At 36.2% G+C, this 14,158-nt stretch overlaps 1 protein-coding gene across 2 annotated transcripts in view; it reads right to left on the bottom strand.

Annotated features, from left to right (window-relative positions):
- ptpdc1a (protein tyrosine phosphatase domain containing 1a) overlaps nucleotides 1-14,158 on the bottom strand; it is a 68,205-nt gene that overhangs the window by 38,435 nt on the left and 15,612 nt on the right. For both annotated transcript variants that reach the window (XM_067388042.1, XM_067388041.1), the window contains one exon: nucleotides 12,761-12,974. The gene's annotated coding sequence lies outside the window, so the exon portion shown is untranslated. The remainder of the gene's footprint in view (nucleotides 1-12,760; nucleotides 12,975-14,158) is intronic.

The following is a 14,158-nucleotide window of genomic DNA, read 5'->3' as shown; positions in this document are numbered from 1 at the left end:
CCTTCTTCTGTCACGCTGAAATTAATAACCGTTGATTTGTATTTAATGCTCAATTTCCTCTCTATTATTACAGGCAGTGTAGCGATGGGCTTGGTTTGAGACAGAGTTCACATGACAGCCTTTCTCTTTTTCCTCTCCCTCTCTCTTTTTCTCCCACTCTCGCTCTTTTTCTGCAGAATGCCAAATGGCTTGCACAAATGTTGCACGCATGTCAAACAACATCTCATTACGGAGTTACTTTTGGGGCTGTTAGTGCGTGCATGGAAAAATGGGAGAGTGTGTTTTGGGTTTAGTGTTCAAACTTTAAAACAGGAATGAAATATGTCCCTTACACTGCTCAAAATATACTTATGACGTTGGGTTGAGAGAAGTGTGAATATTTTGGATGATATCTTAGGCTTTGCGCCCACAGTGAAGGGGAAGTCGTGGGCATTGTGTCTCAGGTCAACAAAACAAAGAGAATCATTACAAGAGTCATTACAAATGCTGACTGAAATACAAAGCGACATTGTTTTATGGAGATAAATGCCCTAATTTTTCTTCGGATGTTCTCAGAGTTAATGTTTATTCAAATTGGGTGAAACATCACACCTCAAACTATTAAAGGGTCATTCAAGTTTTGTTCTGCATCATATACTTTAGTTGGATTTTTATGGTGTCATTTGTCAAACTTCGTACCTTTCAGTAACACATTTGTCAAAATTTATCAAAGTCAAACTGAAAAAAAAAAAAAATTCCAAACACATGAAGTTTCACTACTCGCTCTAAAGAAAATAGGGAGAAATGACACATTGTTTAATCAGGCGTAACATATTAAAGTGGTGTTGACTGTGATACAGTATTAAAAAAAGCACTGACAATTTGGAAATCCCCAGATGTCTTCTTTTAGTCTTTACAAAGATTCAAATTGATTTTATTTTATTTTTTTGTAATTGTAAACTACAATTGAATGTCTTGCATAAATCAACTTTGATTATTGTCTTGTCATACTAATGGTTTAATAGATAGCATTCATAAGATTATTCACAAGTTCATTTTATTCTCTGAGTAATCAATGACTCAGGGATTTATAAGACAAGCAGAGCATGAGAAACCAGTCATGATTTGTAGTCAATATTTTAAACTGGGTTAAGGGTTAAGTGATGAGCTGCCATCATTTGCCATTGTTAAGACATGTAACCTGTGGTTGCTTCTACAGTGGATTGAACTTTTGCATTCCCTTGAGAAACTTTGCATCGCTCACAAAACTTTTGTGTTCTTTGCTAGCGAAAGCAAAGTTTCTCAGGGGAATGCAAACATTTTGCAAGATCTATGAATAAATCTATGACTGGGTTTGGACAGTAGCTACTTGCTTTTTAGGCAAAACGATGAATAATGCAATCTGAAGCTGGTATTGCATCATCATTGCATGATATAAATTGCATCATGTTATTCCAAGAATCATGGATGATGGAATCATAATGTGAGTTTAGTTCCAACCATGCTCCAACACACATACGTGTAGTTTTCAAATAAGCCTGAAGTACTTGATGAGCTGGATCAGGTGTGTTTAATACATGTTGAAGAATGGATTAAATATTGTGCAATTTACATATGAGAGAGATGATGGAAAAAAACACACACAGAGCAGCAGCTTTCATTTTTGCTCTGATAGCCTCAATATTACGCCGAACGCTGTGAGTGCATGTTAGAAATCAGGAATTGTGAGAGAACATTGTGCTTGGTACATTTTTCAAGACCAAATGTCCTTCAAAACAAACTTGGGTCTTCAGCTGATAAAGTTTAAATCCTGTGTGGCTAGTTCATAATAAATTTGATGTATATAACCCTTTTGTGGCTTATTAAAGTGTTACATAAAAAGGACAACTGACAGGTACTGTCCACACAATATAGAAGTAAAATATAAAAATGTAAACATCTTGGAAGCAGTAGCCAATCAGGTGTTTTAGTTGTCATATTTGAATTCAGCACATCAAATGCATAATAAATAGCACATTTTATCTCTGAAGCATATGACTTCTAAAAAATTTTAGACCAGTGCAATAATTATTATTGTTTTAGAGTAAATTGTCAGATTTACTAATGTTTAATTTTTAATAATGCTTAATTATGCATTAATTTATAAATTTTTTTGTAATGTAAAAAATATTTACATGGTGTATTTCCACTGTATGTCATTTCCATTGGAGATTTAAAGGTGCCCTAGAATCAAAATTTGAATTTACCTCGGCATAGTTAAATAACAAGAGTTCAGTACATTATATAAATCTCATTTGTTTAAAAGACTTCCGGAAAATGTCAACATAACACCAACTGTTACTTAACAGTCGGGATCATTATGCATGACCCCAATATTTGCATATATGCCAGCCCATGTTCAAGGCATTAGACAAGGAAAGGCATTATTAACGTCTGGATCTGTGCACAGACAAGGTAAGCCAGCAAGAACATCAGCGAAAAATGGCAGATGGAGCGATGATCCATGATAGCATGATATTTTTAGTGATATTTGTAAATTGTCTTTCTAAATGTTTCATTAGCATGTTGCTAATGTACTGTTAAATGTGGTTAAAGTTACCATCGTTTCTTACTGTATTCAGGGACAAGAGCCGTCACTATTTTCATTTTTAAACACTTGCAGTCTGTATAATTCATAAACACAACTTCATTCTTTATAAATCTCTCCAACAGTGTAGCATTAGCCTTTAGCCACGGAGCACAGCCTCAAACTCATTCAGAATCAAACGTAAACATCAAACTTTACTTTACTCACATAATTCGAAGCATGCATACAGCTTGCATGACGAACATCTTGTAAAGATCCATTTGAGGGTTATATTAGCTGTGTGAACTTTGTAAATGCACTGTAATATAGTCGAGAGCTCGTGTGGCAGGGAGCAGGTGAATTAAAGGGGCGGCGCACTGCCAAAATCAGTGTATAGTTAATGATGCCCCAAAATAGGCAGTTAAAAAAATTAATTAAAAAAAATCTATGGGGTATTTTGAGCTGAAACTTCACAGACACATTCAGGAGACACCTTAGACTTATATTACTTCTTGTGAAAAAACATTCTTGGGCACCTTTAAACTAAATGAGCCACACCATGTCAAAAAAAAAAAAAAAAAAAAAAACCTGACTCTGTTACTTGCTGTTTAAACACATATCTTCACACTTACATCACACCCTAAATTTCAAGCTATTGTAAGTAATTCATGAGTGTGAAAAGACAAACTTTACGCCCCAGTCATCTTTTTGTAGCACACTGCAAGCACTGATAAACATTATGAATAGCATGAACTGAAGTGGCAAATGATATTAGAGTTGCCATTCATAGGCATCAGTGTCTGATGCTTTCCTTTCTCTCAGCCTCCAAAACCCATATGCCCTCTTCCTCAACTCCTGCCCTGACTTTAACAGCATAATTAAATTCTCCCAACTGCACTGCCTTTCTTTTTATTCCCTGTACCTGTTAACACCTGACACATTACGGCAATTCCCAACTGTCACTATTATTCTCTCATCTTGTAACCTGGCTGTTTCAATTACGCCACAAACAAATGGTTTGTTTGTCTTTCATTAACATCAGATCAGTCATCTAGCCATGGTTTGCCCATAAACCGAGGCACTAAAGCATGTTCCATCTTATCCTTTCCTGTTTGAGGAAATTTCTCTGTGGCATTCCAGAGTGACAGGCCCTGGGACGCAGATTGGGACTTTTCATTATTCCTCTTGTCAGGTTCCCCACCTGTGGCAGTCACAACACATTCTATCCTCCCTCCATCTCCCTGACAAAACGCTCCCTCTTGTTTTGACAGATGATCCTCAAAACAGCTGCTGCGAGCGAACGAGTTAACATCAGCGAGGAAGAAAAACAGACAAGCAAAAGCCATCTCATAAAGACTGTTGAAAAACTGACTGGCACAGTTATAGCATAATCCATTAAGAGCTCCAAAACAAAAGGTGATGCAAGTCAGTTTGTCAACGAGTGTCTAAATGGCTTGTGGTGAACAGTGATGTAATTGTATAAGCTGGAGAGTACGTGTGAGTGATAGACCTATGCCTTGACTTGTAGTTCTGGAAAAGCAGCTTGGATTGAGAAATACATAATTTATTGCATACAAAAACAAAAAATAATGAAAATCTGTGCAAACACTATGGTAATGCTACCATCTGTTCATTTTTGATTAATGCAAATGTGTGTGTGTGTGTGTGTGTGTGTTTAATTGAAGTACCAAATTGCTAAAACTAAAACTGGAATAAAATGGAAATCAATGGAAGCTAAATATTAAAAAAGAGAAATACTATAAAAAAATGACAAAAGCAAATAACAAAATTACTAAAACCTCACCTAAAAATAAAATTAAATCTGAAAACACAAAAATAAAATAAAAATGCTGTAATAGCATACAAACAATGCTATAACAACACTGCAGTCAAGCTAGCCAGTTAAAAAAGAAGACATTTGGGGATGGATATTTTTTAAAATATACAACAAAATCAAATGATTTTTGCAAATCAATAGCTACTGGCACAAAACAATAGGGCAAAATAAGGGTGAAAGGGATACATTTACAGTAAATACACTCAAATGAACAAAAATAAAAAATCAAAACACTGCAATAAAGCATTTGTTCATTTAAATGTTTACTATTTCTGATTTAAATGACTCTCCGAATGAACTCATTCCCAAAGCTACAAATGAAAGAGAAAGTGGACATTTTAGGAGAGCTTGTGATTATTGCCTCAGTTTGCTCCAGTTGCAAAACTATGCATGCAATACAATAACAAAAAAAAAAAAAAAAAAAAAAAACAGCAATGCAGCAGACTTATGCTACAGTTTTGGAAAGAGTAGCAAGTTACTGGAAAAACTATGCTATTTTAAAAAGAGTTGAGCTATTGTTTCATTACTGAAAATAAATAGTGTAGTTAGAAGCATCGCTACTTTTAGTTAGTTACTCCCCGACGTCGGCGGTGTGTGCATTGTGAACTGTATGATGACTCTAATTGCAGGGATATTGCAATTGTACAAGACATCTGGAGAGGGCATTATGCAACAAAGCTGCTTCCTGCCCAAGAGTACAGGAGCTTTTCTAAATTGAAGCATATACTTGACAGGATATCATGCGGCAAATGACAGTACTTTCCTAAATGATGTGTTCCATTACATAGTGATGGGGCTAAACGCCTCTTGGCATATAAGAGTGTCGTGTGAGAGTTATTTTAAAAACTGCACTAATAGCTGTTCTTGCCTTTGATAGCTGTTGGGCAAATGCCAGTGTCATTTCAAGTCTCTTGAGTTTCTCAAATTTGATGATTGGTTTCCTTTTACACAACCTAAGTCATAACCTGCATGTGTCAGATTAAGGTTAACCAGGAAATGGAATAAAAATTACAAAAAGGTTTTTGGTAAAGCTGCACTCAGTAATTATCTCCTCCTTGCATCATTTATGAAGAAATTGTTAGTATATTTGAAAAACATTCTGAAATGATAGATGTACACTAAAATGAGATGATAAGTATGTACTGTATTAATAATACTGTTTTACTGGCCAAATAAAAGCTAGCCTACTACTGAGGCTACTTTTATTTCACATGAGGTGGGTGGCCTCATGGGGGCAGCCATTTTGAAATCACAAGACCAGGCAAATACTAAATGCATTTTGATACATTTCTTTAAAAAGTGCATAACTGAAACTGTTAGCTTTAGCACGATACTGTATACACGTCGCTGCGTCAGCAGCCTAAAATGATTATCAGATCGACTACTGTAACATAAACAAAGCATTACTGACTGCACCTTTAAATATCATAAAATAAGTATGCTAAATGCACAGCTTTAAACAGATCCAATAACATTTCACTGTATTTCAGCTGGTCTGTCAAATCTAAGAATCTCTTAAGTCCTTAAGGCTCTGAAGAGCCACTTCATGTTTGTTTAGCCGCACAGACACAATGTCGAGATTCATAGGGGCTCATAAAGAGGGTGAACTGCAGAGCCATGGAGAGCAACTTTTGAAGGTCATCAGTCACACGCAAAACGTACCAAGCACAAAAATAAGTAATCCAAGCCAAAAGCGACTCTGCAATCAAAGCATGCCAACTATCGCCATCTAATTTGCGCAAAATACAAACCATGGGCATGTTTTAGGGGTGTTTTCAGTTGAGACGAGCCTGATGAATCTATCAAAACAAATGCAACCACTCCTTCATTAGTTGAGGTCTCTGGCATAGTGTTGTTTGAGCAGAGTGGTTACTAGGGTACATTGAGCTTTGTTGCTTGAGTGACGTGACCTTTTGTTGGCCCTCTCTCACAGAGGATACAGTGATTAAGTAATCACCTGTGTACACAACCTTTCCTCACCTTTCCTTCCAGGCACTCTGTCAGAGCTGAAGGGATGACACAGCCTGCTTTCACACACCCCCTCGGCCTTCTCCATAGGAAACGGATTAACACCACCGACGATTGCTGATGGCAAAAATGTCTTTAGTGCTTTCAGGCAGAGTGCAAGACTGATCATTTCACAATCGTGCGTGCAGGAAATGGTGAAGAGTTAAGCTTTTAATGCACCCCGGTACATCATTCCGATTAAAATAAATGCCTTACTGTACTTTAGTGCTGCACTGTTTGTCTTGTGTGCAATGGGTAATGAAATATCCACATTTAAGTAAATTACATGTATTTAGCTGTTTTGTGTGTGTTTAGAAGGCTAGACATAAGGAAATATCAGATTTATGATTGGCCCTAAAATATGTAAAAATTATTAATTTACACTAACTGTCAAAACTAGACCAACTACCTTTTTTTATTATTACTATTTCCCACATTTTAGAATTATAAAGTCATCAAAACTATGAAATATCTCAAAAGAAGGTATGTGAAGTATGTAGCAAACCACATTTTAGCAGTTTTAAGGCTTCCTAGACACTTTTTGGAGGTTTTTCCTTCACTTTCTAGTCCAATTTATCTTCAAAAGTTTGGGGTGAGTACGATTTTTAATGTTTTTGAAAAAAAAAGTCCCTTATGTTCATCAAGGCATTTAGTGGATAAAAAAAATCTTTTTTTTTTCTATTTGAATTATTATTTTTTTAAGTATTTTTTGTGATGATAAATCTGAATTTTCAGCATCATTACTCCAGTCGTCAGTGTCACATGATCCTTCAGAAATCATTCTAATATGCTGATTGGTGCTCAAAAAACACTTATTTTTTATAATGTTTCCCAGTATTTTTCTGGGGACAATGATACATTTTTGATTCTTTGATAACAAAGAAGATTCAAAAGAACAGTATTTATTTGAAATACAAATCTTATACATTATAAAAGTCTTTTATAAAAGTATAAAAGTCTTTTGTATAAAAGTATTTTATAAAATAAATACTCTTACTGACCTCAAACTTTTAAACAGAAGTGTGTATATATATATTATACACAAAAGTCATTTCATACATTTTAGCTAGAAACAATTCTCTCTTTCTCATTTTTTGTTTTGTTTTTGGTGACCATTTTAGTCACAAAAAGGCATTATTTTTGTGACCAAAATCCACAGAACATACTGTACATCACGTTAGAAAAAGGAATACTTTCCTTTGGGAAAAAAAAAATGGTACTGAGGACATATTTTCCAATTATTAGGTAATTTACTGTGCCCAGCTTATTTTTTTACTCCATGTCCATTTGGCAGTAAAAACAGTCATTAGGCCAACAGTAACTGACGTGTCCTTGTCAAGGTTACAAACATTATTTGAACTGCGGTGTCTAGGGAGGTCATTACAGTCATGCTCATTTAATTGTGGGCTTTGTATGTCACTTTTTGCACACTGTAAATCCAACATTACCAGCTTACTCAAACTCGCTCTATTACGTCGAATTTAAAACCATTTAAGTCAGTTTTTCAATATGCCACGTGCAATTAGACCATTCGACAGATCCAACTGTGTGACTGGCTTCGTCTACCGTTCGTGTCACGGGCCATTTTTTTTACGATTATCCCAAAAATAAAGCAAAACGTAGGTCTAATAAAAGTCCATCTGTAACTCCTGTGTGTTGGACCGAGACTCTTTTAATTTCAACAAGCGCTTTGATGGATGCTGGTTTGAATTTCTTTAACACAGGAAATTAGCTTTCGTTGTCGTTGCATCAGTTGAAAAGTCACTATTGTGTTGTCTCCAGCCCAAAAGAAAACATTATCACAGTGCGCTTGCTGGTTCACCTTTACAGCACCTCTAACTGCTACCTCACCACCTCCCAACGAGCTGCCAAACTAATACAAAGAGCGCAGCGGTTCGACAGGTCTGCCTCTGTAGCCTGATACGGCACAGGCTTGTCCGAGCTCTCCCAATTGATTCAGTGGCACGCTCCTTGTTTAAAAAAGAGCGAGACGTTGGGGGGGTAAGAAGACTTTTAGTTCATTCATTAATCACAGAAGTAAACAGCCCATCCAGTGACACCTGGTGAGGTTAATGCTCGGGACCCTGGAGTAATCACCACCTCCCCCACGCACTGACTCACTGAGCCACTCACATGAAAGCTTGTGATTATAGAGGAAATGGGAATTAGCAGAAACATTTCGGAAAGGCAGTCTCCAGTCCGTTTGGTAGCGAAGGATGGATCGGCGGGAAAAACGGAGAGGCTGTGGGCTGATTGGAGCCTTCCCTTGAGGGAGCCGAGCGGGGAGAGGCAGGGGGCCAAAGGTCGAGCCTACACCAAATTAGTAGTGTCTGTTATTCGAAACCAAAATAAAGCAGGAGCAGAAGTAAGCGATTTCCCCCCCTCCGATGCTGGAGTGCTTTCTGGGCTCTTTCTTGAAAATTACCGAGAGGCCACATCGCAATTAGTGGTTTGTTTCTTTTAGACTGAAATATGGCCATAATTCATAGCTTTCAAATCATTTCATTGGAAAGATGTATTGGCTAGTCGGACTGAAGAAGTAATTGTAACACATGATATGGCAATTTGTTACCCAGGCAGCAAGTACACAAGGTATTTGCATAGCGTTGCATTAAACGTGGGAGAGCATATAATTCGTTTCCAGTATGGCGTGTAACAGAAAACTGACTGCGAAAGTTATTACACCTCTTTCATTAAAGAAGTATGAGGCACTAAACTTTGCTATACAGCTTGGCTTGTAATGGCTCCAGTTAGTGTCTCAAGTGTCAAAATATGCTTGAGCGTACAGTACATTTCCAGGTTTTTTCCTGTACCTAACACAACGTGACTGCCGGCCAGCTGAAAGCCAAGGTCGCTCGATATTTTGCTCGAATATACAAACACGATCCGCTGTTTAGAGCCCGTTTAGGACATCGACCATGAAAAATTACTCTCATGTGCGACTGATAAATGTTCAAATGAACGCCATGCCATAGGGCTTTGTTTAACTGAGATTTTAAGGGCTAATCCATTTGACATGAATCATTAAGTTCTCTATGCAATAATTACAGTGTCCACATAAGGTTCCAAAAGTGTGTTTCGATTCATAACAGCCTTGTCTTTCCCAGAATGTTGCCTTCATGAGCTTTTGCCAATGAGAAACCAGAGCATCAGCTTTCCAAATCATGAATAAGAATTCCTGCTCCAACGCTGCCTGTTGCTCATTACGGATTGTAGTATAACTTGGGTATCAAATACAGAGCATGTTTCCATCTCTATTACATAATGACCTTTACTTTTAGAGCAATCAATCCATTAGTAAACAATTTAAAATTTTTTGCAAATGCAGAGATGTAACAAAAGATGTGCTTGTTTCAGGTCAGTTAAAAATGACGCCATTAAACTCTACAGCAATGGTCACTCTAGAAGTAGTATATTATCCTTTCCATGTTGTTCTCATTTCTTAAAACCTAAAACACAGAAGTGTATTCATCATATAAATAAATATCTTTACATTAAACATTTAAATTAAGTTTAAAATATTTTTTTATTTTACCTGTATATTGTATTAGAGCTTCCGCTAAGAAAAAAAAAAGGCTATTTCAATGTACAAAACAATCGGTCTAGCAAACAATGCAACAATATTACAGTAGTTTTTGTACTGAAATCCTCTGTGTCTGTATGAAACAAGAGGGCGCCAGTACACGGTGTGATATGAAAGATATGAATGTTGATTAAATTGTTAATCAATGGTATATGCTGTTGTTAAAACCATCAGTCCACATTATTTCAACTTATTTTTAAACAATCATGCTTAACAGTGAAAGTCCTGGTGAAAAAACTATATTACCCATGATTCTGTAGAGAAATCTCCACCAATGATAGATTTACAACAAGCAAATTGCAGAAAAAGTACTTTAAAGGGTTAGTTCACACAAAAATGAAAATTCTGTCATTATTACTCACCTGCTTTGTTCATCTTCAAAACACAAATTAAGATATTTCTGATGAAATCCGAGAGCTCTCGGACCCCTCCATAGACAGCAATATAATTACCACTTTCAAGGCCCAGAAAGGTAGCAAAGACATCGTTAAAATTGTCTCGTATTTCATCAAAAATATCTTAATTTGTGTTCCGAAGATGAACAAAGGTATTACGGATTTGGAATGACATGAGGGTGAGTAATTAATGACAGAATTTTCATTTTTGGGTGAACTAACCCGCCTACTCACCTAAAGCATATACACATCTTTAAGTTACATTTTCATATTTCTCAATCTTTTTGCTCATTAAAAACATTTAATGTAATTTTATCAGACTTTCAAATACTTTTTTGCTTCCAAACAAAGTTTATAATGTTGCGATTCACCTCGAAATTGGATGGTTTAGTTCATGGTTTATAACTCGCAAACAAAGACCTTTTTAAAATGCCTATGGGAAAAATACTTTCGGAAATAAGGCTGCTGAAAAAGTGGGAGGGCACTTATGCACTCGATTAAAAAATATCAGGCCGCTGGATGGCGCGATTGACCAATCAGAATCGAGTATTCCAGAGAGCCTTGTAAGCAATGAAATCGTCTGTAAGATTTGGCAGCGTTGCCTAACTGCACATCTGCCTGGCTACATCGCGAGCAGTGATAAATAGCAAACTACACTTAACGTCCTCAATAGAGGTTCACTGAGGGTTTTTTATGTGAAAGTTTACAAGTGCTCGGCAATAAATGAAGCCGCAGGAGCACTTTAAATGACAGAAGAAGTGGATTTAAACATCTGCTCTGCAATACAGATTCCTGAATGCGGAGGAATGAGGGCTGCTCGCTCATCCAACACAGTCATTTTGGCATAGCTCGATCTGGCCTAGTCAATGAAGACTACACATTCATAAGAGTTACATTACAGGAATTACATTAGCGGCGTGTCATAGAAACTAATTTACACTTTAAAACTGCACTGTGTCTGGCAGCTGCATGCAAGATGTTTGGAGAAGGAATATTTTGCCAAGAGCTCCTGGCAAAAATGACTGTACTCCGGAATCATTTAAAAAATATTAAATGGCACATAGAAAATATATGCTGTAAATAAACCTGAGGGTTGCTGTGAATGAATACAGGTCAGTTAGGACATAATGAACAGAATCTGAAATTATTTAACAATAAAACATTAAAAAATGGTTCTGGGGTAACACTTTACACTTAAGTTGAATTTGCTGTATAAGTACTGTTCATTGTTAGTTTCTTAAACCCAGTTATATTTACTAATGTTCACGAATTAAACCTTGCTGTAACGTGTTACCATTCGATTTGTGACAGTTAGTTATTTAAACAATGTTTTGTTGAAAGAAATCTGATTCTGCTTGATTAAAGCTAGAAAAACAAAAATTATGTCTAACATTTTAGGGCTGTCAATAAGTTGAAATAATCAGTCACGATTAATCATTTTTGTCAGATTCTTTTTAACCAAAAAAAAACTGAATAGAATGAGTGAGTTTAGTCAGTTTTTGTGGATCTGAGTTGCATGACCTGTGGGTGATATTTCATACTTGTTTAGCTTTGATGATAATTAAATTCCACCACACCAAGACTGCAAATGACTCTTGTTAAACGTCCCATCTGGATTGAATTTATAAATAAATCAGCCGTTGGGCCTTTTTCAGAGAATGTTTCTGTAATATCGTCCCCTGAACTGTCAAAACTTTTCATTAGAGAAGCTCATAAAGCTACTCGGTGAGCCTGTTTTCACCCACAGTATTGACTGTTTTAATCAAAAGTGAATAATTGTAATGCGATAATATGGAAAAGTGATACTATAACATGAGTCAAATGGAAATAAAGCGAATAATACAAAAAAAGTTTAGGAATCACTGTTGTAGAGCGATAGAACCACAAACAACAAGTACAATGTTGCTTTGCCCATCCTAAAAGAACAATAAAACAGCTCTTAAAAGGTGTTGAGATGAAGAAGTGCAGGTACCATGATAAGTTATGCACTAAAAACAAAGCCAAATATATTTCAGTCCAAATCTCCTCTGTCATTCGCTGCGCAGTAATTTTCCACAGCATTGTTAATCTAAATTCATGGTCATTGTTTATTTCATTCCATAACATGGAACAGATTTCATAACAGGTGATTTATTTCATCTAAGAAGTATGCTCTTTTCTACTGGCTTGATGGGAATGTTACTGAGGTATATTTGCTTTATCCACTTGGGGAAAAATATTTGAACCAAGAATGTAATTTTGCTTGACTCTTTGTCCTTCGGAGGCCGTAACCTCTCCTTGTCCTCCAGTATTTCTCTCGATTCAAGAAAATCACTGATGGCACCGCTACTCGCAGATGAGGTTAAAACAGTTAGCCAGCTATCTGCCTGGCTCATTGAAGAAAGCATACTAACCTTGTACGCTGAATTAGCAAAGGGTTTCTGCATCGATAATCATCAATCTTCCATGGCAGCGGGTGCCTTCGGTGCAGGTCAGAGGCTGCCATGTGCAATCAAGAATGAGCTGGAAGTCTTCGGGGTGCTTGGAGAGACTCTTACCAATCCCAGATGAGAGCTTTACTTTGTCTCGAATTAGCTCATGAGTGTGTTTCCAGCGCACGGCACGCACCTGCAGACACAAAAGATAAACCACGAGAGCGTTTCAAAGCTTTAGCATGAAATAGAGCAGAACTCGTCAGAAAGCAACTATTTTTTCACAAAGCCTTTTTCAAACACATTTTCTCAACACCTTGAAGGTGACACAATGCTTAATCACCAGCACTACTGACATGCTCTTATCTAAACTCTGAAGTAAAGATAAAATACAAGCCATTGAGCTTCAAAAAGCTGCACAGGGAGTTAATTATATAGAAAGTATGTAATGTAACTAATGAGGTGGATAAAACTGTAAAAACAATATTGCACCTCACCTTTTGAAAAACTAAGCTGCTTATCTAAGCAAAGAAAGATACTAGGGGAAAAAAACAGAGATCTTGACCGTAATTGGTCTAAAAATGCTATAGAAAGCTTGTAGAAACTTCAGTCATGGTAAATTAAGCATTCTGACAATCACAAAAGACTTCATGTCTTGACTTTAAACATCTGCATTCTCACATGTTTAAAAAGATAAGTCAGAACATGTTAGACGTTAAGAGCAAATGAACAACAAAAAAAATAAACTAATTATGATGTTGTCATACCTTTAGCACAGCAGATAATGTGTCGTTGTCTAGACCTAATTGGTTATTTTCTTTTGATGTAATGTTATCAATGTAGTGTGCCGGTAAGCCTTGATTTGATTTTGTTTTGGCAGTTAAACGCGTTCCAGACCACATCATGTTGACCTGATGGAACGGTTGCTTTTTCCACCTAATTTTTCAATTATTATTTATTAATAATAAAAAGATTTAGTTTAATATTTGTATTTTAAATTATTCTACATTCTGGGTTAAAAACAACCCATGTGGACAAAATGGACAAACCCAGCGGTTGGGTTAAATGTTTGCCCAACGTGCTGGGCAGTTTTATTTAACTCAACTACTGTTTAAATTAAATTACTATATGGCTGCTTTAAACTGAAACCAAAATCAGACACATAATTACAACAATAATAATCAAAAGATGAACATTTATTAATAAGCAATTTATTAAATGTTTAATGTTTAATTATTGTTCATTAAACTTATTAACAAATGTTAATTTATTAAACAAATCAATAAAAGTTCATTTCCAATGTATTTTCGGTTCAATTTAAGCCAGCAATACAGCAATTTTTAAACAATAGTTGGGTTAAATAAAACTACTCAGCAGGTT

This window comes from Chanodichthys erythropterus, chromosome 6, assembly GCF_024489055.1.
Source record: "Chanodichthys erythropterus isolate Z2021 chromosome 6, ASM2448905v1, whole genome shotgun sequence".
NCBI lineage: Eukaryota > Metazoa > Chordata > Actinopteri > Cypriniformes > Xenocyprididae > Chanodichthys > Chanodichthys erythropterus.
Note: the sequence above shows the minus strand (reverse complement) of the source record. Positions and strands in the feature narration are given on the sequence as shown.